The sequence below is a fragment of the Rhineura floridana genome, chromosome 4 (assembly GCF_030035675.1).
Source record: "Rhineura floridana isolate rRhiFlo1 chromosome 4, rRhiFlo1.hap2, whole genome shotgun sequence".
Taxonomy (NCBI): domain Eukaryota; kingdom Metazoa; phylum Chordata; class Lepidosauria; order Squamata; family Rhineuridae; genus Rhineura; species Rhineura floridana.
In genome coordinates, this window is record NC_084483.1 from 42,264,449 (window position 1) to 42,287,496 (window position 23,048).

The 23,048-nt window shown below is 40.7% G+C and overlaps 1 long non-coding RNA gene across 1 annotated transcript; it reads left to right on the forward strand.

The window, feature by feature from the left end:
• The first annotated feature begins 3,145 nt into the window (after positions 1-3,145).
• LOC133384320 (uncharacterized) lies at positions 3,146-11,925 on the forward strand. Its single transcript, XR_009762504.1, has 3 exons — positions 3,146-3,214; positions 4,025-4,096; positions 10,616-11,925. It is a non-coding gene; the product is annotated as an uncharacterized LOC133384320 (long non-coding RNA).
• The last annotated feature ends 11,123 nt before the right edge of the window (positions 11,926-23,048 follow it).

A 23,048-nucleotide genomic window follows, 5' to 3' on the forward strand; every position in this document is an offset into this window, starting at 1 on the left:
AATTTTCCCTGTAATCACTGGAAGCTGGTGTGTTGTGGCTAGCAGGGAATAGGTCTTAGAACGAGAATGTTCTGCAATTTTTTTAAAAGAAATCCACACAAAATCTCCAAGGCACACATTTCTTAGTTTGCACATATTTTATATTTCTATTTTAGCTAGGAGAAGCACTGCAAACATTTCTGTCAATTCACTGTTCTCTGGTCAATCATCTCCTCCTCTGGGGAATCAGCTCTCTGCACCACTTATAGCCAATCCAAAAGTAGCTATGGCAAAGAGGTCCCTCTGCTTGGTTGGCTTGTTTATCAACCATTCTAGGAAGGCGTCTGCTGTCGGTTCATATGAGGCCTCTCTAACTCAGCTACTGTAGCAAATTAGGGAGGAGTCAACAAGGAGTGTAGGCTGCATCAAGAACAGCCCCATGATAGCGTATATCGGCATCATACATTGGTTCTGAGGATGCTCAGATATATTTAGCCATTTCAGTGAGAGGCATGATGATAAACTACCCCAAAAGCATGTTTGGCTGGCATGGGGGTAGGGCAGAGTCGGCTTCTTCATAGGCCAGACTTGTTCCTATTTATTGTGGGCTGGGAAAGGATAGGAGATTCTTGGTGGCAAACTCCCCCTAAAAATGTATGGTAGCATCATAAGGATGGGGGGGGGAATCTGGTTTCTTCATGGGACATTTTTTATTATCATTGTGGGGGGGAGAGGAGATTTTTGCAAACTGTCCCCAAAAATGTTTGGCTGGCATCATAAGGTGTGTGAGGGGGCAGGGGAGAATCTGTTTATACAGCTACGAGAGAGGCTGTATACTATAGCTGTAATGGAAGCCCGGGGGTACTCCCCCCGTGCTTTCACTGTCCCAGGAGTAATCCCCACTCCAGGGCAATGAATCCTGGCAATATCCTTCTTTGCTAAGGCTGTGCACGCTCACAACAACCTTGCAAGGTAGTCAACTGCCACCACCCTTCTTACTGGTTAGCCACTCTGAGCCAAAGGGGAACCCAGAGCCCAGTCACTCACCAGGGCTATTACAGGGCAAGTGCCAAAGTACACTCCTTGCTCCTAAAACACTCCAATTTTACACAGTAGTTGTGGTTGATGGCAAGGACTGAATTCAAGACCGGCCTCGTGAAATGAACATACACTGGTAATAGAATTAAAATTTATTAAAGAATAAAAAAGTAGAATAAAAGTACAAAAAGGTAAAAAGGGGTAAAAGAGGTACACAAGGTTTAGCAGCAAAATAATTCCTTAAAGACTACACCCAAAGGGGCAAGGTACAAGAGAATACTTAAGAGAGTTCAGTCACAAGACAAAATAACAAAGTCTAACTAGCCTGTTCTATACTTACAGAACTAAGAGACTTGTAGATGAATAGCCTTCTGCCCTCAGAGAGACACGGGTCAGGGTAGCTGATGGTAAGATGGATCCTAATCAGGTCACATTAGGTAGACATGATGGAACCCCAAAGAGGAACAAAACTTAGATTTTCTTGCCCATACTTATGGCAAAAGCCTTAGCAACAGCTGGAGATAATTAACCAATCAAGGGTGTTACGATAAGATGAAAAAACTCATATGGCTCCCAGACATATCGCTCATCCTCCCTGAAACTGTTCGGTATTATAAAAGTACCAGAAAAATAGGAACTAATTTGGTTCGGTCCTATTTCTTAGCAGAGATACAAAAACACAAGCAGCAGAGTGAGAATTGAACCAGCCCACCTTTCCCTACATAAATAACAACAGACACAATCTTCTTAGGTAAAAGATAAAAGCATTTACTCACGACCTCTTCATATGTTAGAAACATAGGCTGTAGCTTAGATGAAAGAAAATAGAAGGTATTCAGTCCATGTTTAGTGTTTTGGTATTGATGCTGTCAGCAGAGAGCATCATTTGCCATGCGGCCTCTCTCAACAGTAGATTGATCAGCAATGGAGAATATGCAAGAAATCCCCCAGGACAAAGGAGGAGGAAACCAGGTAACTAACCCCACCCACTAGGAAGTTACATCATGGTGAACAGGTACATGGGATATTCCCCAAATATCCCTTAAAGTGAACATGCAACATTTGCCTATTCCAACAGAAACTTCCCAAGGTTTATGGCCTTGACAGAACCAGGCCCTTTACTGATAACAAGGTGTTAGACGGACCTTGTAATCATCTTCAGCTGAGGCTGTAAAACTGCCAACTCACACCTGTGAGCAAAACCAGTTGTTAACCTTTAAGGATCTCAGGCTATCAAAAGAATATCAAAAGGGGAAAACCCCACAATTCCTTGCTCTGCAGCCATCTTAGTTGCAGGCCTGGGGCAAGCTGGCATGACAATAGCCAGCATGGATTTTTCACATTCCACAATGTTAAATTGAAAATACCCCCATGCCATTCTGATGTTTCCCATAAGCTCATTTCAAAACAAAACCTTACAAAACTTATAGTCCTGACCTCAGAAACGCTTGCTTAACAACCCTCTCAATTTTCATGGCGATACACAAAACAGTCAGAGAGAAACGTTGAGACGTTTGATATTGGTACAGTACAAAAAGCGATTTGCTCGTCTTTTAATCTTACAAACTATTATCCCCTGATGAAAGCCTGTAGATAACAGGCTGAAACACGTTGGGTTTTATTAAAAATAAAAGTTCCCACTCTCCAGCATCTTGGTCTTTGACCTCTTTTTGATTCGCTATAGTATACAGCCACTCTCGTGGCAGTATAATATCAGATGTTTATGTTTTAAACTGTATGTGGGACAGACTTCAAGATCTTTGAGATTTAGAATTACGGAGCATAAAGCAAAATTCACACCCAGAATATGGAAGCTCCTCTCACTATGCATTTTATCAAACATCACCACTCCCCAGTTTCTTTTAAGATATTTTTGCATTGGAACATGTCCAATCATCAATTTGTTGCTTAAGAAAGAAACATTTTGGATCCACAAATTAAAGTCTTTATCACCTTGTCTTAATGACAAATTGGGATTTGTCTGTTTTTCTGTAAACTTGCTCAATCGAGTTTCCTCTGTTAGTGGACCTTGTCTTTGAGTTTGTTATAGTCTTCATTGAATAAATTGCCTGTTATGTCATTCTGTTTCTTTATGTGATTCATGGCAGCTGACCTTGATTTTTCATGTAGACAGTATGGCTGGCAGCATTTAACAAGCAGCTTCCAGCCACTTCCCAGTGGAATTTGTTTTTCAGAGGTGTGTTGGTAAGATTTTCTCCAAGAGTTATTTTCATAGCAGTTTTATACTTATTCATTATATTAAGTTGGGCTTTTCCCTTTATAATTTCAGGGATAATTATTCACTGGCAGAATTATTTTCTGTCCTGAATTTTGGAAAGCTACAGTACAGTTAATTATATTACTTATTCTTTTTAGAGTATAGCTTTTTGTTTGTTTGTGTTAGGTAGTGGAGAGTCTAGCCTGACTGCTGTTCAACTCAGTAGATTTTTCTGATAAAGCCATCATACATAAACACAAATACTCTGTATTCATCAACAAACATTCACTCTACTGATACAATACATTACTGTTATGAAGAGATTGATCCTTTTAAGGTTTCGTGCTATTTATGGAGTTCATATGAATTCTGTGTATTCACAGTGTATTATGACTCAGCTTTGTATTGTTTTGCATTCTTTCTGATTTATTGCACATTATTTTTATACACATTTTTATATCCATGCAATAATTGTGTTTTCCTTGGTCTGTGACTGTTTTTCTGCATTTTTTAAACTTGCCACTTTACTGCTGTGATGGGCATCTCAGCCTGCCTGTTTTTTGCCTGCCTGAGGCAACAGATGGATGGGTAAACAAATGAACCCAATTGACAAGGTAATCAGTGACAGATTTCATTGATTGTTGGGAGTTTCTCACCCAGGAGGACAGTCATTCATTGACCTATCAGCAATGGCACTTGGTCAATACTCAGCAGCAGATCTCATTGGCACTAACAATATTCTTAAAAGTGTTTTTTACTCCTTTTGCCTTCTTTGATAACTCCATCCAGAGAAATCTTGAAGAAACCTTCTTTCCTGAAGCAATTCTCTGCTAATTCCATTTTGGTTTTGAGTTGTATCAGGTAAGAAAATAATAAAATTGTTTTATCACTATTTTTCTGATACAGTGTGAACGTTCCCTCTTCTCTTTGCCTAATTGTTGTATCGTAGACAATTTAAGAGAGACCTCAAAGATCAGTACTTAATCTTTATTCCAGCCACATTCTCCTCAACCCGCTCAAACTCCTCCCCTTCCTGTTCTGTATCTCCCAGCCTTTTCACTACCAATCCCAATATGCAATTCCCTTAGCACGATATCACATATCCCCTTTATCTAAGAAAACTACTTCCTGCCACCCTACCAAACATATATCTAACATAGCAAACAATAACCAACCTAGTAACCTTTTTTGCTTTAGAAATTACATAACATAGTCTTTAACCCACACAGGTGGTTGCCTGCTGCATGGCAAATGTTGATCAGGCGGGAGTTCTGGTTGGCAATTTGGTGCATGAGGCAATCCATTAGAGTAATCAGTATGAACTAGATTATCAGTAGTATTATTTGCTGGATCATCACAGTCAGGGGCCGGATGCATATCCTGCCCAATCTGGTCATATGAAGTTGGGTCATGCTGAATAGGGGCCAGATGGGGGGCATTCCATATGTGGCCGTCTGACAGTTTATAGGTGTATTTCGCTACTCTGGCAAGTACCTTGAAGGGGAGCATAAATCGTGGTTCCCCTTTCTACAGGATGCTTTGTTTCCTGACCCGTACAAATGAACCACATCGTATCCCTGGTTCCTTAGCTCCATTTTGGCAATCTGCATACCTCTTATATTTTTGTTGTTTTTGGTGTACTATTTGTTTCATGCCTGGCTGTAAAGAAGCATCTGACTTAGACTTGAGAAGTCCAGCAACATTCAGCTTTGTGCACATCTCCTGTCCATGTAACAATTCAGCTGGGAACTTCTGTGTTGCGGCATGCTGGGTAGATCTATAATCTTGTAAAAAATCTGTTGTCATGGGAGAGTGGTAAAAATATGTCTGAAACTTGTCCTGCTTTAATAAATAAGCCAGTAAAAAGATCAGAGATGCAGGCATGGGTTAATCAGACACACACCCCAGGAACGATTGTGATTCTCCCCAATACAAATCCCAGATTTGGCATATCTTGAAGATATGTAGCAGGAGCATATCTGACCTCAGACATGGTTTTTAATCGAGCCAGACTATCTTCTCCTCCCCCTGCCCAAAGGGTTGGTGTGTTAAGAAATATAAAGAACAACTCCAGCAGCTCCAGACATAACAGGAAATAATGTGGTCTGGCTTGAAGTAGTAACTCTTTAGAAAGCCAGGAAATAGCTGTTGTTTAGTATGAGACTAGCTTCGTGCAAAAACCGCAAGTTGAACTTTTGTATAGCAACAGTTGCTTAATCGCACTCTAAGAAGTAGAACTTTTTTAAATTTAGTGGTTAGACGGCTACTAGGTGGAAAACCAATGTCTTATTGATTTTTTTTTTATAGGAAAGCTGCTAGCCCTACGTAGTAACATGTTGTTATGTCCAGGTGATTTTTAGATAGGAGAGAAGGGTATATAAGGAGCTTCTCATATTGTAAGGGTGCTCATTCTCTAACTTGGCTGTGAGTTTGAGACCCAGGCTTGGTAAAGTATACTTTTATATTGTAAGACCTGATCAATGCTCTTTTAATCTTTCTTAGGGAAAGTATTTTCTGTATTAGGGATAGATAGATAAAATAGAGTTGTATTATTCATGGTTGTTCTTGCTGGCTCTTCTTTAAAATAAGTTGTCTCTTCTATAATACTAAGAAAAGTATTGGAGGCTCTTTTATAAGGCCTTGCTTACTCACAAAGGGAACCATTGTTCTTAGGAACAGTAACGCAATTTGCGGTACAACTGCCTGAAGAAGAGGTTACCACGACACTGTGACAAGGTTTCTACACTTTACCTTCTAGTTCAGCCATTTGCAGACTTTGTTTCAAGCTCCTGTTAAAATGTGCTGTCTCACCATTTGCCTGCGGATAGTAAATTGATGAGTGCCTGTGGCGAATATTTGTGCATCTGATGTCCAAGCCCAGGTTGTAGATCCACGGAGCAGCCGACGTAGAGGTTCCACTATAGATGTGTAATCAGGCACAAATTTTGCATACCAAGATGTAAGACCCAAGAAGGAGCGTAGTGTTTGTACATCTTTAGGTGGTGGGGCCTCTGTAACTGCTCTAACGTGGTCTGGATCAGGTTTTAACTCATCTTGTGATATAATATGTCCCAAAAAAGGTAGCAGTCCATCTGAACAAACATTTAGAAAGGTTCAACTTTAATCCTGCATCTGCTATACACTGTAAGACGGCATGTAGTTGTTCATCATGCTGTGCTGGCGTCTGTCCCACCACAATGATGTCATCCAAATAACACTGTACTCCTGATTGGTTCTTAAGGATGAGCGACATCATCTTTTGAAAAGCACTGGGGGCTGATGCTAAACCATATGGGACACACTTAAAACAAAACAAGCCATCATGGGTGATGAATGCTGTGAGGTCCCTACTATCTTCATGTAATAAAACTTGATGATAAGCACTTTGCAAGTCAAGAGTAGAGAATACTGTGGGCCCCCTCAGTTCAGTGAAGACTTCCTCTGTATGAGAGAGTGGGTGGCTATCAATTACCACAGCCTTGTTTGGCTCCCTCAAATCCACACAGAGAAGAATACTTCCTGGGTTTTTTTGTATTACCACAATTGGAGAAACCCAATCAGAAGAATCAATTGCCTCAATTACATCATTCTGCACTAATTTTTTAAGTTCCTGTGATACAGCCTCTCTCACAGCAAATGGCAACGAGCGCAGCCTCTGTTGTACTGGCTTCACATTATCTCTAATTTTAACTCTGTGAATGAACCCCTTTGCACAGCCCACAGGTTCCTCCCCTCTGTGAGTGATTATAGTTGCAAGCAACGCTGGCTCCATAGTGCTGTTGGAAGGTATTGAAATGATAGTCCCATTAAGTCCTTGTATATGCAACGCAACAAACAGGTCTCTGCCCAGAATGGGAGTTCCCTCTGGTACCACATAGAATTCAGCTGCTACAGCATTTTTCTCAAATGCTACTCTTGCTGCAAGACAAACAAGAACTGCAATTGGATTCCTTGAATAACTTATGAGATGCAGTTTAGGTGCTGTAAGTGGTGAGCTACAAAAGTATTGCATGTAAACTGACTTGGGTAGTATGGAAACTGCAGAGCCTGTGTCTTACATCAAACTCAATATCCTGAGAAGTGTTTTCTGCAAGGGCAGACACTGTTACAATGCATGTCAATCTATCCACTATAGAGGCCTGAGCAAGATCATCCACACTCAAAACAGTAACTTCTGGTACTGCAACTTCATTTGTAGGTTGCAAGGACTGGGTACTCGGGCAGACCCGTGCAAAATGTCCTTTCTTTTTGCACTGTCTGCATTGAGCTTCCTTTGCAGGGCAGTTAGCATAATTTGCTGCATGTTGTATTGAACCACAGTGGTAACATTGTACATATTTTGCAGGTTGCAAACTTTTATTTGCACTATCTTTAACATTGCCCAAAGATCTTCTTGCTTTCTGCAGTTGCAAAGGCTGCACAGCTTGTACAGATTGTGTCATGCTTTGACCCATTAACTTCTGCCACTGCAGGTTCTATCTGGCTAGCAATTGTCATGCCTTTCTGTAGGGTAAGGTCAGGTTCTAGCAAGAGGCGTTCCCTGATGCAAGGCATCCCTGTCTTCTCTATCAACTGATCCTGAATCATTTCCTCTGCCATATTTCCAAAATTACAAGTAACAGCTAATTCTCTTAAAGCAGCAATATATTGATCTGTCTTTTCTCCATGCTTCTATCCCCGCTGGTGAAATTTATAGTGTTCTGCCACAATATTGACTCTAGGCACAAAGGATTTCCTTAAAGCAGTCAAAGCTGTCTCATATTTATCATCAACAATAGGCAGATTATAGAAGATTCTCTGAGCTTCTGCTCCCAAACAATGAATAAGTAATGCACGCTTTCTTGCCTCTGGAAGTTCCTCATCATGAATGGCTAGTACATATGTATCAAACATTCTAATCCAAGAAGTAAATGGAATCACAGGCTCACCTGGGGTTTGAAAGGAAAGGTGGTGGGGTAGACAAAGGCAAAAGTGCCATCCCACCTTTGTCACCAAATTGTTATATCATAGACAATTTAAGAGAGACACCAGAGATCAGTACTTAATCCTCTTTATTCCAGCCACAATCTCCTCAACCCATTCAAACTCCTCCCCTTCCTGTTCTATATTTCCCAGCCTTATTTCACTACCAGTCCCAATATGCAATTCCCTTAGCACGATATCACACTCTTCTTTTCTTGGTTCATGTTATCCTTTCTAATACTTTAAATAGTAATCTTTCTAACCCTTTGGGCAACAGTACAGGTAGATGCACAAGAAGGTGGTGGCAGGGAGGGAGGGAAGTGTAGTTTCTACTGCGCAGGCAGTGTGGAAGGGAAAGGGGGAAGATAATCTTTCTATTACGGAGATTCCTTTTGCCCCCTCTGAAGTCAGTCAGCAACTTCAGTGTTTTTCTCCTCTCTCTGGAGTGCAGTTGTCAACTGGACTAAAGGTTCTGTATTATAGGCCCCCCTTCCACCCCCCAACATAAACTGCAGTGCAAAGCTAAAATGACAAGTATGTAGGATCAAAATGAGGATCAGTAAATGGAAGCAGGTATTCAACTATTTCACCAGAACGGGCATGTTGGAAAAATTGCAAGGTCTGCTTGAGAAAGGAATGGGACGATTCAGCAAATGAGGCATTTGTCTCATCAAAGTCATGTCCTTCAATGTTGCTTTAATTTATGTGACTATACTCCAGTAATACTAATTTTATTATTGTCAATATTATTAGCATAATACCATTATTTCTAATGTAATCTAATGCCATTATTTCTCTCCCCCCCCCACACACACATTATCCAGGTGTTGTTGTTGAGCAAATTCCAATATAGCCAAGTACAACAGCTTACTTTTGGGGAGCACACAGAAACATGTATGTAGATCAAGAAAGTTTTTTAGAACAAAATTTCCCTTCCCCCAAAAAAGTTTAATAAGAACTGAATATGCTGAGTGAATATTAAACACTGACTGACAGGTCAATTTTGTACATTTGTATGGATTTTGAACTTGCATAGACATCTCTCTTAAACTATGACATTGTAAATTAACCAAATAAATAAGTAAATAAAAACAACAAACTGGGTTGGGGGTGATGGGTAGGTAGAATGAAAGTTGCCTGGAAAACCTATTTGCAGTTCATTTTGAAATGGTGATAATTATATTACTGACTGAATGCTGGATAGGTTTATCAATAGCTATTAGCCATGGAATCTAACTTCAACCTAAATGGTCAGGGGCAGTCTACCTATGATTTACCACACGAGGTGGCCACCATATTCATGTCCTCTTTGTTGGCTTGTTGCTGTCAGACGCAGAATGCAGCTCTAGCAGTAGATGGACCTTGATTTGATGCAGCAACATTTTAGGCATATGCCTAGCACTATTTTACTAGATGGGGCAAAATATAGTGTTAATGTCACCAATAGGAAAGCACAGACACTCATTCAGATACAATCAACAGAAAGTCAAGGTTGGCTTTGTCTCTCTGTTAAGCATACATATGGAGAAAAATCTGAATTGGCTGCAGTGCAATATGTGAAACACTTCGTGGTTTCTCACTCTGTATGTGTGTTCGTATACCAGAAATAACCCAAAGTAGAATGCATACAAACATTCACACTACAAATGGGTGAGCTTCCAGCCATTGAAAGTTTTGGTCTTTCGTGAACATTCCAAGGAAATGTTAACAAATGCTTACAGCTGTCACAAAGCAATACACAGCAGAAATACAAAACATGAACCTCAAGGACTGATCCTTCACCAATGGAAACACATCTAAATTTGGCATTCATCATTATAGTCATCTGTACCAGACAGTAGCTTACTATTATGAATTATTGGCTGTCTCCATGTTTTGCTCTGTTCTCATTCTTTCACTTTTCAGTACTATTTTTTGTTCTTTAAGTGCTTTTGCTCTTATCCAAAAATTAACAGTTGTTATTACTACAATTATAAAATGTTTTCCTTTTTAGACATTTTGTTCTATTGCTTCCTCTTCAGATTCGACCAAATGAAATCGATGGACTAAAACTGTCCATGATACATATCAAGTACTAGTTATAATTCTCATGTTATAATCATTATATCAAAGTATTACTAATAGTTTACTGTTTAACAGGCTGCCTTTCTTTCAAATTTATTTTAATTTTTATTCCAGTTCTAACTATGTTGTGTAAGCTTTGGATTGATTAATCTAAATTTCTTCTTGGTTCAGGGATTCCTGTCATATAGTCACTATATGGTACTCTTTATATTTAAATTCCTATGTCTAGTATTTTCGCTCTTCTGCCAGGCTAGTTACGGTGATCTTTCTGAACATTGCCTCTCCTGTACTTACTCTTCTGTTGTGCTAAAATTATGTCATTTACATTTTACTGTCTTTCCCCCCAACTTCAAGGACAGCAATGGCTTCTGCTGTTATCAAGAGCATACAGGAAATCCCTCAACAAGAAATACATGGACTTTAAGAACTAAAAGATGAAACATGTCATAGATGCAAAAATGCCCCGTACAGAAACAAACCCACATGGCAGGATTGTCATCATCTATGCCACAAGAATGCTCTACCATGGATTAGTAACAAAGATTGCAGAAAGAAGCCTGCTGCACAGAGAACCGTTACTAGGTCAGCCAAAACAACCAGACTGTTGCCATGCAAGCATAAAAACACTGAAGTAGAAGTTGTCAAAGAATTGTCCCCCTGGGTTCCTTTGCTCTCAGCACCCCAAGCAGGTTCTTTGCTTCCAAGAACAGTCCCAACTCCTTTGGGTCTCTGCTTCCCAGGCAAATCCTTCTCCCTTTCAGACCCAAACTCCCGGTAGTTCTGCCACCATCCCTCTTCCTGGTTACTTTCTCTGAGAGGGGATCTCGGAGACCTATGTGAGTCCTAAGAGTATTAACCCACATTAATCAACAGTAATCAGTAGCATCCAGCGGTCAAATACTAGATTTAGAATCATTAGTTTCAAGCCAACACACACCATCTATAAAAGAGTAGTTTATTTAAAAGAAATAGAACGGTATATTCAAAAGAGAGCAGCAATTGTTTCCTTAAAGCTAATCACCCTCAGCCGGGCTACACGAGGTACATTGGTAACAAAGGTGAGAGGTTCAATACAGACAAAGAATATAACAAAGATCTAGCTAAACTAAGGTCCTATACTTACAGTAGAATAGCCTGGTTTCCCAATGGCTTTTCTTTTCTATAAAACTTCAAGCGAGTCGAGTAGATGGAAATAGGGAACAAAGACTGAAGGAGCATCCTTCATTTTTATGGAGTTTATCAGTCGACAAGGAGGGGGGAGGCAAATAGCCATATTCCGCCCCTGCCGTGATCCACTTCTTTGAAGCCTTTGAAGATAAGGGGCTAGAAAGCCTCACCCAGGGGTCCTGATCTACAACACCCCCTCTTCCTGACTTTTGATCTCAGGAAGCTGATAAGGGATAACAGCTAAGGTTCAGTTGCATCTTCTTGCAAGGTTGCAAATTGTCTGTCTGACACTAAGCCGCGGATCTCAGTAGGGTGTCCTATGGAACCACAGACTCCCAGAATTCTCTCTGGTTGACCCATTTCAGCTTGACCAAAGTTAGCTATTCTTGACAGAAGTAAGACTGGATTTCTCAAAGGATATCATACACCATGTCCATAATGATAAACCCACCACCTCTACAAATATTTGCCAGGCTGCTAGTCCTGTTGGTTTTGAGGTTCAACAATGCACATTTGAGTTTGTCGATGATATGTCAGGAGCAAATAACAGCATTTACTCAATGACAAAGGATAAGATTTCTACCTCGGATGCAGAGGAGGAGTTAACAAACACACCAAACTGCAAATCACAAACGATAACTGATCCTCATCAACAACACACACAGATTCAAATACAACAGCTCTGTAACAGGTCTGCAGATGTACACCCATAAATCTCACATGGTGGTGTTCAACATCAGCAAACAGACATTCAAATTATACCTGCTGTTCAAACTTTGAAGGATGCTTCACAAAATCAGTTTGAAGGATCTAATATGCCACTTATGCAACCCTTGAACGGTAACAGCCTTGGCCAGACCACAGTGACAAAACAGGATTGAACAATGCAACAAAAATCTTGTGTGTGAAAATCCTTCACCCATGATGAAGAAGATAAGTTTGTTGTTGTATGTAGAAAACACTTTATGAAAGTGAGGCTTGAGAAACAAGGAACGTGGGTTGGGACCTTGGTAAAATGAAGGCATATTAAAATTCATTATCCCCCAAAGCAGACAGTTCAAGCACTCTGAAATCATGTGTTCCATGTAGTAAGATGGAACTCTTGTAACCAAGGAAGCTGGCTCACATACAAAACCATAGCATATTATCCACCAGTAACAACAATCCACAAGGTTCAGACAAGATCAGACAAGCACTGAATCACACACAGCTCTCCACTGACACGTTTGTCAACTTTCACAAAATTATTGCCGAAAAGTGTAATGGTTCCGCAAAGAACTGAACTCTTATAGAGTACACATTAAGAGCCATGCTTCTGTATTCTACTGTTGAAAATGAGGTTTTCCTGGACTTCATCAGAGTTATACATCCAAGATGTTATGTACCAGGAAGACAATATATTTCTAATGTCATATCAACAAGCTTTTCAGGCCCTTAAGGCCTGCTTGATGAGTCAGCCAATACTGCAAACCCTTCAATTTGACAACAATTTGGTCTTACAGACAGATGTCTCAGAAGTGGGTCTGGCAGCTGTGTTGCTTCAAAGGGTACTGATAATGAATTGCACCCTATTGTCTATTGGAGTAGGAAGCCTTGTCCTATGAAAATAATTAGACCACTATTGGCAAGGAATGTTTGTCTATTGTGAAATTGCGCCCTTATCTGTTAGGCAGAACATTGAACTCCAAACCAACCATTTACCATTGTGTTGACTGGCGAAAATGAAAAACTCCAACCCAAAGCCCCTATGGTGGTGTGTAGGTCTTGCAAGATTTTGATTTTTCAGTTTCCCATATTAAGGACCAAGATAATGTTGCTGCTGATGCTCTGTCAAGACCCCATGTTGCTGATTAAACCAATCTTTGTTATGTGATTCAGGTATGTTTCTGTCAGTATCTGCCAGTTTATAGCCATTTTTGTATTGCTTTTGCATTTGTTTTGCAATTAGATTGTTTTATGGCTTTGACCTTCTATTTTGATATATGATTATACTTATGTTTTAGGCATTCCGCACCATTTCTTAGTATTGTTCTGCATATCTTTTATCTCATTAAAATAGCATTGTAGATTCACTTTTATATATTTCATCGTGGTTTTAGGGCATTTTAAGTTGCAATATTTTTAAATGGTGGTGGTCTTAGAATTTTTATTATTATTATTATTATTATTATTATTATTATTATTTATACCCTGCCTTTTGGCAAAAGGCCCTCAAGGCAGCTTACAAGAAAAATAAACACAGGTATAAAAATACAATAATATACAATATAAACAATACAATATACAAAAATTAAATTAAATAGAAACAACATTATCATTATTTGCACCGCCAGAAAGAGGAGGTGGTGTTAGCGGGGGCGGCAGTTCTCGAGAGGCAGAAGGGCAACAGGCATTTATTACAGCGAAGCTGTTTGTTGGTTCAGTGTTGTCTCCCTCTCCATGTCCTCGGGCTCGCTCACCTGCTGCTCCCTGGGCTTCTATATTTGAGTTAAGGGTAGCTGTAGCTATTAGGTTAATTCCTTACCAGATGGCAGGAGTCCTTGAAAGTTTGTCATAATCGTGGGGTTCAAACTATTTTGGGGGAGGAGCATGTCAAGAACACTTAGCCTGCCCGACTCCATCTTGTTTAAAGTAGCTCTGATGAAACACAGTAAAAATCCCTTTCAGAGTTTTATAGTGTACATGCTGATTAGACCATGCCGGCAAACAGTGACTTGCAATTCCTGGCTTTTAAATTATGAGTCTGATAAAACCACCTGTGAACCAAAGCCAAAAATGCCCGGTTGATAAAACAAATTTCTTACAGCTGAGGTATGGAAGCTTCCATCTTTTCTGGGCCCTAATTGGCTATTTTCATTGCTATGGTACTGACAAGCTTGATACATTGGAAATTTAACTCTTTGGTTGCCTGATTCCACCTCAGCTGAAGATTAAAGTTTAAAACTGTTTAACAACCAGTTAAAGATAGCATGCCCCCCAAATACAATCAACAAGAAAATCCATCTTATATATTTTCCCTTCCCCATCATTTGATATGTAGCTATGATTTATTTTGTTTTGAGAACTGACTCCTTTTGAGGATCTTTTATGTAGATGTAAAAATAGTGAAAAGGGTTTGATTTCTAACTTACACAGCATTTTTCTAGACTTGGCTATGGGGCACAATGAAGAGTCTAAAGATTATCTGGAAGGCTGATGGTGGTATGGCAATTAATGATGAGGACTTGAATTCAGTTCAAGTATGGCCAGTTCTGAAATAAATTTCAGCCCATGAAAGAAACTTGCACATAGTTTTAATGGGTAACATACCACCTTTCAATACTGTAATTAACCAAGAACCTTTTTCCAGATTGTTGGCATGGTTGTATGGCGAGAGGAATATATCATCCTATGCGGTGTGAATGTTCAAAGGTGCAGTATTTCTGGAATTTAGCCTTTCATGAAATTGAGAATGTAACTATAGAACATGTAGAGCCAAATTGTTTTTAGTTTTATTAAACATTTTTCTCAAACAAGAATTTGACAATTAAAGTGTTGATATATCATATTTTAATGGCAGCAATCTATAAGGATCTATAAGGAACTACAAAAGAATACTGGTGTAAAAAAGGCTTGGGATATAATTTTGGTTGAAAAGTTGACAAATAAATGAAAATTGGCCAGAGGAGCTAACAAGGATAGTTTTGGATCAGAATGGTTTGATTTTGCAAAGTACGTGAATAAAAAAACTAATGATGAAATTGTGCCACCTCAGTTCACTGCTTTATGGAACCAAGTCTTTTGTTTATGCTCTAGTAACAGTAAAAATGGTGACATTTATTCTGAATTTAATAGTGATTCATGCCTGTCAGTCTGTGGAAGTGAATTTTATTTATGTTTTAAGTTGTGTTCTTTGTATGTTTATTTCAATAATATACATTTAAAAAATAAAAAACAGATCCTTATAAAGAAGCACAATCATGGAATTTTATTGTATATTCTGTAGATTTTGACAAATAGTTCTAATCCAGATCTTGCAAACACTCAGTGGGAATAGAGGTTACGAATCTAAAGTGCTAATCTTACAAATTAAAGACATCCTTCACAGTAAAAATAAGATTCTTTGGGACAAGAAATCTAAGTGGGAAATACTGGAGTAACATGCACACAAAAAAAAGACCATAAAGGACAATAATGACAAACTCACTTTCTCTTGTAGACAGACATTCTGGTTCTTCTATATCAGGGGTGGCCAAACCGCGGCTCACGAGCCACATGTGGCTCTTTGACATATAATGTGTGCTTTGACATATAATTTTTTTAGAAGTGTCTGTGAAAATTTTGTGAAGGAGGATGGCGTCATCAAATTGTAGGAAGCGAAAGTATGAAGAAGAAAGCAGAAATTTTAACCCAGAGTGGGAGGAAGATTTTGCATTCACCGTTAAAGGAGGTAAACCTTTGTGTTATCTGCAATGTGTCACTCAGTCATTACAAAGCCAGTAACTCGAAACACCACTATGAAACAAATCACAAAAACTTTTCATCTGATTATCCACCTAAATCAGAATTACGGAAAAACAAGTTAACTGTGTTAAAATCATCACTAAATAGCCAGCAGACACTGTTGACAACGTTCAGTAAGGAAGCCGATACAACGACTGAAGCTAGTTTTGTTATATCATGGAATATTGCTCATGCTAAACGCCCATATTCTGATGGTGAATTTGTTAAGAAGAATTTAGCTGAAGTTGTTGCAGTGTTAGATCCAAATAACACAAAAATTCAGCGACTAATAGCACAAACACCAGCTTTACGCCACACTACAGAGAGGCGTATCTCCCAGATCAGTGCTGATGTTGCAGGCAAAATGCAAAATGATTTAAAGAATTCCCTTGCATTCAGCTTTGCTCTTGACAAATCTACAGACATACAAGACAACCCACAACTGGCGGTATTTGTTTGTTATGTTTCCTCTGATGTAACTGTGAAAGAAGAGATGTTGGACCTAGTGGCACTAAAAGAAACAACTCGTGGTGTTGACATTAAAAATGCACTTGACAGAGCCTTAACAAATACTGATATTCCACTGGATGAACTCGTCAGTGTTGCAACAGATGGAGCACCTGCAATGGTGGAGGAAAATGCAGGATTAATTGCACTTATGAAAAATGATCCCAGCTTTCCAGAGTTTCTCCCTGTTCATTGCATTATTCATCATGAACACCTGGCAGCCAGATACTTCAAGTATGAAAATGTTATGAAATCTGTTCTTGAAATTGTCAATTTCATACACTTAAATGGGAAGACCCACCCACAGTTCAAAAATTTTATTGAAGAACTGGAGCTTGAAGATAAACCCAGTGATGTCTCTTTCTACTGCATTGTGAGGTGGCTGTCGACAACCAGCAATGTCTTAAGCAGGTTTGTGGATCTGTTGGAGCCTATTATTACTTTTCTTGAAGAAAAGATTCTATTCTCAACTGGAAAATGATGAATGGATACAAGATCTAATGTTCCTTACTGATATAATGAATCATCTACAAACTCTCAACTTTGCACTCCAACAGAAGGATAAGATTGTTTCTGATCTTACTCAGACAATTTTCAGCTTTCAGAATAAGAGTTTTTCAAAGAGACATATTTTCAAGAATCTTCAGTTACTTTCCCATTCTCAAAAGGAGAGTAAATACATTCCCTGATATTGAAATAAAAGACCACAAACTGGAAGAATACAAAGATAAATTACAAGGGCTGCTTGATAATTTCCTAGACAGGTTTGAGGACTTGCAGAAGCTGAAACCCTGCTTAGCCTTTCTTGTAAATCGATTCATGGTTGATGTGATCAATGATGGTTGTCCAATTCTCGAACCTCTGGTTACAGAATCATCTGCTGTTGAAATGGAACTAATAGAATTACAAGAGGACCTGGGTCTAAAGATGATCCATAAATCCCAGTCTACAACTGAGTTCTGGAAGCAAGTTACAGAAATAAAATATCCTGAACTGAAGAAAACCAGTGTGCGACACATCTCAATTTTCAGCACAACATACTGCTGTGAATCACTGTACTCTGTAATGAAGTTTGTGAAGTCAAAGCATTGTGCTATCCTTACAAAGCAACACCTGATGGAGCTAATTCGTACATCCTTGACAACATATCGGCTGGATTTTCAATGACTCACAGCCAAGATGGAGACTCATAAGATCTCTACTAGCAGTAAATAGCCTGAAAATTGTAGCAATGTCTGTTTGTGTCATTAAAATATTATGATAAGACTATAATTTTGTAAGGTGGTATCTGATTAAAATATCTCTAATTTTATTGGTTTACATATTTTCCTCCATGTTTTGACCAGATATTTACTAAGACAAATAAATATCATTAAAATATCTGTTTTTACCCCTTTTATTTGCATATTTTTCTTAGATGTTTCCGTAGTTCATTACCGTATTAAATATACTCAATTAAAACAATAATCATTCAGGATTTTGAAAACATTTGGTATATATATGACATGTGTACTTTGTGATTATTGAAACTAATACAAATTAACAGTTTGAAAACTACATGCATGAATAAATATTATTACGTACATATATTTCTTAATATTTATATAAAATTTTTGTAACAAAATGTGCATGTAACAATAAAAACGTGTAATATTTGTTCATGTCTTGCGGCTCTCAAACATCTGAAGTTTATCGTATGTGGCTCTTACGTTAAGCAAGTTTGGCCACCCCTGTTCTATATGTAAAATGCTACAAATGAAGGAAAGTATGATAGAATTCTCAAGTGATGGTGAACTTAAAATGCAATGCTGTAACACAGCAAAGAACTGTTTTTGGATGCAGGTGAGAGATAAATGCCTGGACTTGTCTGAAGCTGCTGTAAAAGTGTTGATGCCCTTTGCTTCATCATATATATCTTTGTGGGTTTTCTTCACTCACGGCAATTAAGTGCCAGTACTGCAACAAGGTACTCAGTAGCATTGAACTGCGGCTTGAAGAACTTTGTGCAACTTGTCTCACTGACTGTAAAAAAAAAATTATGTCCTTAATATTCAAGAGAAAGGGTGGTACATTCAATCTACAAATCAATGGTCTCAGCAAATCAGAAAATACAGCCCCTCGTGTGGATGCCTCATTTAGACAGCCTGAAAGGCTCATTCAGAGTAAGTGAATCAATGTTCTACTCTCTTGGTAGGGGGAGAAGTAGGGCCTCTGGCTTTTAAAAACAAACAGTGGGACCACTGGTACTTACAGGGGTTACCTGTTCACCAGCTTCTTGCTGGTGGCAGAAGTGGTGGTTGCTTTCTTGGCTGTGGAGATCCTTTTTAACGATGGGGAAACCATGAAACCACTGGGGGCATCTCTCCCTTGCCCACATCAGGCTGATGGTTTTTCCCCCCGCATATGATGGGTGTCACTTCCTAAGTCTCTTTTCAATGGCAGAGAGGCAGCCACTTCCATTCATCCCCAGAAATCTGTTCATGTTCTGTGGGAGTATCGAGGCCAAGGGCGCTACCCCCCTTCTATTACCTTTCTTTTTGTTTGCTTTAATTTTCTGTTAAACCAATCTAGAGGAGATTGGTGGTGGGGACGGCATGTGGTGCATGTGTAGTTCCTGCAAAGGGTGAGAGCCTGCGCAGTGAACTGAATGGTAGGAGAAAGTCGCCAGATGCCTTCAGAGTGAGAGTCTGTAACTGGCAAAAGGCTGGCCCTCCCTGGGTGTGAGACAGGAGGAGGAGTAGATGGGCCCTGTGTGAAAAAGTTTGAATGGGTATGACTGTTCCCAATTCTCGCAGAGGCCTTCTGAGATAATTGGCTCCACCAGCCTTTGTTGGTGGGCTTGCACTGGGTCCATATCAGGTGTTTAGGAGAAGTCTTAGTATGAAGGAACATGGGTGATGCCACCCCAATTTCAGTGATCATGGGTAGAGGGAAATATAGCCATGGGGATGTGGTGAATTACCATAGAAGATAAGGACAAGGCTATCTGCTCCTTGTTCCTTGCTGCCACTCCTCTCATGGATTCCTCGTTGCTCATCTGCTGTGCCCACTGGCCTGTGTGTTGTTGTTTAACACCAGCTTGGTACACAATAAGACCACTCTCATCCATGATTTGATTGTGGATAAAGGTGCCAATTTGGTGTGCATTACTGAGACCTGGGTGGGTGAGCTGGGAGTAGTTGATCTGACCCAGCTTTGCCCACTTGGATACTTCGGTGAAACACCAGCACAGGCTTCAGGGACGGGGGGGCAGGAGTTGCTGTGGTCTACAGAACTTCCATCTCTGTCACCAGGAGCTGGCTGTGAAGGCCTGCACCTGGTGTCGGGCTGAGGAGACCGTAAACTAGGGTTGCTGCTGGTGTACCATCCACCCTGCTGCCCAGCAGCTTCTCTGACTGAGCTGGCAGAGGCTGTCTCGGCTGTGGTGTTGGAGGAGCCCAGAACGATAGTGCTGGGTGATTTGAAAGTCCATGTTGAGGCTGCCTCTAGTGTTCTGGCTCAGGACTTCATGGTCTCCATGACGACCATGGGGTTGTCTCAAGTCATCACTGGCCCGACACATAGGGCAGGGCACACCCTCAACCTGGTTTTTGCTCCAGATGGAGGAAGGGGTGGTCTGGAGATAGGGGGTGGTGGATGTCACCCCATTGTCATGGTCAGACCACTTCCTGGTGAAGTTCAGACTTATGGCTCCAATCCTTCCCTGCAGGGGTGGTGGACAGATTAAGATGGTCCACTCCCAAGCCTAATGGAATCCACTGGATTCCTGAATGCCCTGGGGGAGTTCCCAGTAGATAGAGCAGGTGACCCTGTTGAAGTGCTTGTCAAGCTGTGGAACAGTGAGGCACTTCGGGCTCTTGACACGGTTGCCTCCGAGCGCCCTTTCCAGCATTGTGGAGCCCGGTCTGCACCTTGGTACACCAGTGAGCTACGGGCAATGAAACAGGCTGGACGACGGCTAGAGCGTAAGTGGCAAAAGACATGCTGTGAGGCTGATTGGGCATCAGTAAAACATCATAACCATGCCTACTGTGTGGCGGTGAGGGCAGCAAAGAAGGCCGACTTCTCTGCCTCCATCGCATCCTCAAGTAGCCATCTGGTGGAGTCTGTTTACATCAACTCGAGGAAATGGAGTTTTAGACCCTTCGGAGGCCCACTGTGAATTGTTTGCAAGGCACTTTGAGGGTAAAGTTGCTCACCTCCATAGCCGTCTTGATGCCCCCTCTACATCTACTGCAATCCCCAATGAGGTGTCCAGTGCAATGTCTGCTGCAACGTCTTGGGAATGGTTTCAGTTGATGCGGCCTGATGACGTAGACAAGGTGCTTGCGATGATGCGGCCAGCAACGTGTCCTCTCGACCCTTGCCCTTCTTGGCTTATTAAAGCTTGCCGAGGGGGTTTGACCGAGTGGATCCAGAGTGTGGTCAATGCCTCATTGCGGGAGGGAGTGGTTCTGGGCACCTTGAAAGAGGTGGTGATCTGACCACTCCTGAAAAAGCCCACCCTGGACCCACTGGTTTGTGACAACTACCGACCAGTTGCAAATACCCCCTTTTTAGGGAAGGTGATTGAGAGGTTGTGGCGCAGCAACTGCAAGTACTCTTGGATGAAACAGATTATCTTGACCCATCCCAGTCTGGGTTCAGGCCTGGTTATGGGACTGAATTGGCTTTTGTTGCCCTGATGGATGACCTTTATCGAGAGAAGGACAGGGGGAGCGCAACCCTGTTATTCTTACTTGATCTCTCAGCGGCTTTTGATACCATTGAACATGGTATCCTTCTGGGCCGACTTGGTGAGCTGGGTACTGGAGGAACTGTTTTACTGTGGTTCCAGTACTATCTCCAAGGTCGCTCTCGGAGAATAGCATTGGGTGACTGTCTTTTGGCCCCCTGGCAGTTGGTACCGTGTGGCACCCCACAGCACATCTTGTCCCCCATGCTGTTTAACATCTATATCAACGATTCCCAACATGGGTGGGGTAGCACCCCCCTGGGGGGAGTTACAGCCTTTCAGGGAGGCATTGGCATCACTACAAACTTTAGAGGGGCATTGACATTTGGTAGTCTGAAGTTGAAGCATTTAAGTTTGCCGTCCACAGATAGAGTAGAAAGAAGGGCAGAAGCACAGCATCATTCTTTGCCCCACACTAACCTACCACAGCTAAAGTACTGAAACGTAAGGAGGATGTAGCCAATCCAATCCAGGCTTACTTAACTGTACCTGAAGTCACATGTATGCTACTTCAGAGTAAAGCGGGTTATTTTGCCAGTAACATCGATGGTGGCTATAGATATGTTTGGGGGAATGGAGGCAAGGGTTGCCTGCGGGAGTTCTTGAGCTATAGGGGAAAGGCCCCATGATCTGCTTATATCCCCAGAGACAAAAGAAGGGAGACTGTAGGCTCAGTCTGGTAAGTAACCTACAGATTTCTTTGGGCAGGGTGGAAAAAAATGAGGGGGTTCTATTATTACCTTACAGTGTTGATTTTGCCCTGTTCTTTGAGGTAGGTTTCTCTCCTACGTTCTGATTCGCCCTAATTTAAATATCCTCATACCCTCACTCCTTCTATAAGGATTTAATGAGAAGGCAGGATAAGAAGGCATTTCAAAGCTGAGAAAGCTGTGTTCTTTTGGAGGGTGGGGGTGAGGAGGAGAAGTATGTTTATTTATCTGCTTTGCAGCTGTTAAGACATGTAAGCTGTAGGCTAGAACTACAGAGCTGTGAGCTCATCAACATATGAGAGGGTCTGAGTCAGATGGCAAGACCCTGCAGAAGTGGCATGCGCCTTTGCAGTAGGAAGTTTTTGCGGTACGCAGTCTGTTGCTGCTGCAGACGCCTGCAAATCTTGCAACTCGCGCACCCCCCTCTGCCTTCCTCCCAGCCTTGGTAGCACTAAGTCTAAGAAGTCGTTACTGTGTCTGACTGACAAGGCGTTATTTGCCCAGGCTGTTGTAATTCTGTCTGTATCATTGTGCTCTGTTTGTGGCAGTGAAGAGACACGGCGCTTGCTTTGCTTGTGTTAGCAGGTCTTTCCTTGCTCCTGCGTGGATTTTTCTTCCCAATAAAGGCCTTATATGTGTTCAGGTGTCTCTAGGTCAGTGATTCCCAATGCTGAATAGTGGCCAGTGTCATAAGTGTGGACTTAATTAGTTTTTGCTTATGTTTTTAGGATTTGTGAAATAAGAAACAACTCCTATATCTGCAATTTGTTTCTTGCATGTATTTTATGGATTTATCGACCTACCTGGAACGTTAAAGGTAAGTGCACAGCTTATAAAGTTCAGCTATTATTACTATTGATGTATTATTATTGATAATAGGATCATAAGCATATATTTTGTTTTTTTATTTATTTATATTTTCTAATAGAAAAATCTAAACTTATATTTCCCTAATTTCAGCAATGGATAAATACTTAAAGGGTAATACTGAAGTGACTGATGGCAGTGAACCCTCTACTTCCCCTTCTGCTAAAAAACCAAGACAGGAGAAAGTACGACAGTATAATGTTAGTTACCTGCAGTACAGCTTCATTCCACTACCAACAGATCAGTGTCGTCCATTTTGTGTAATTTGTGAATCAGTACTGTCTAATGAGGCCATGAAACCTTCGAGACTGCAAGATCA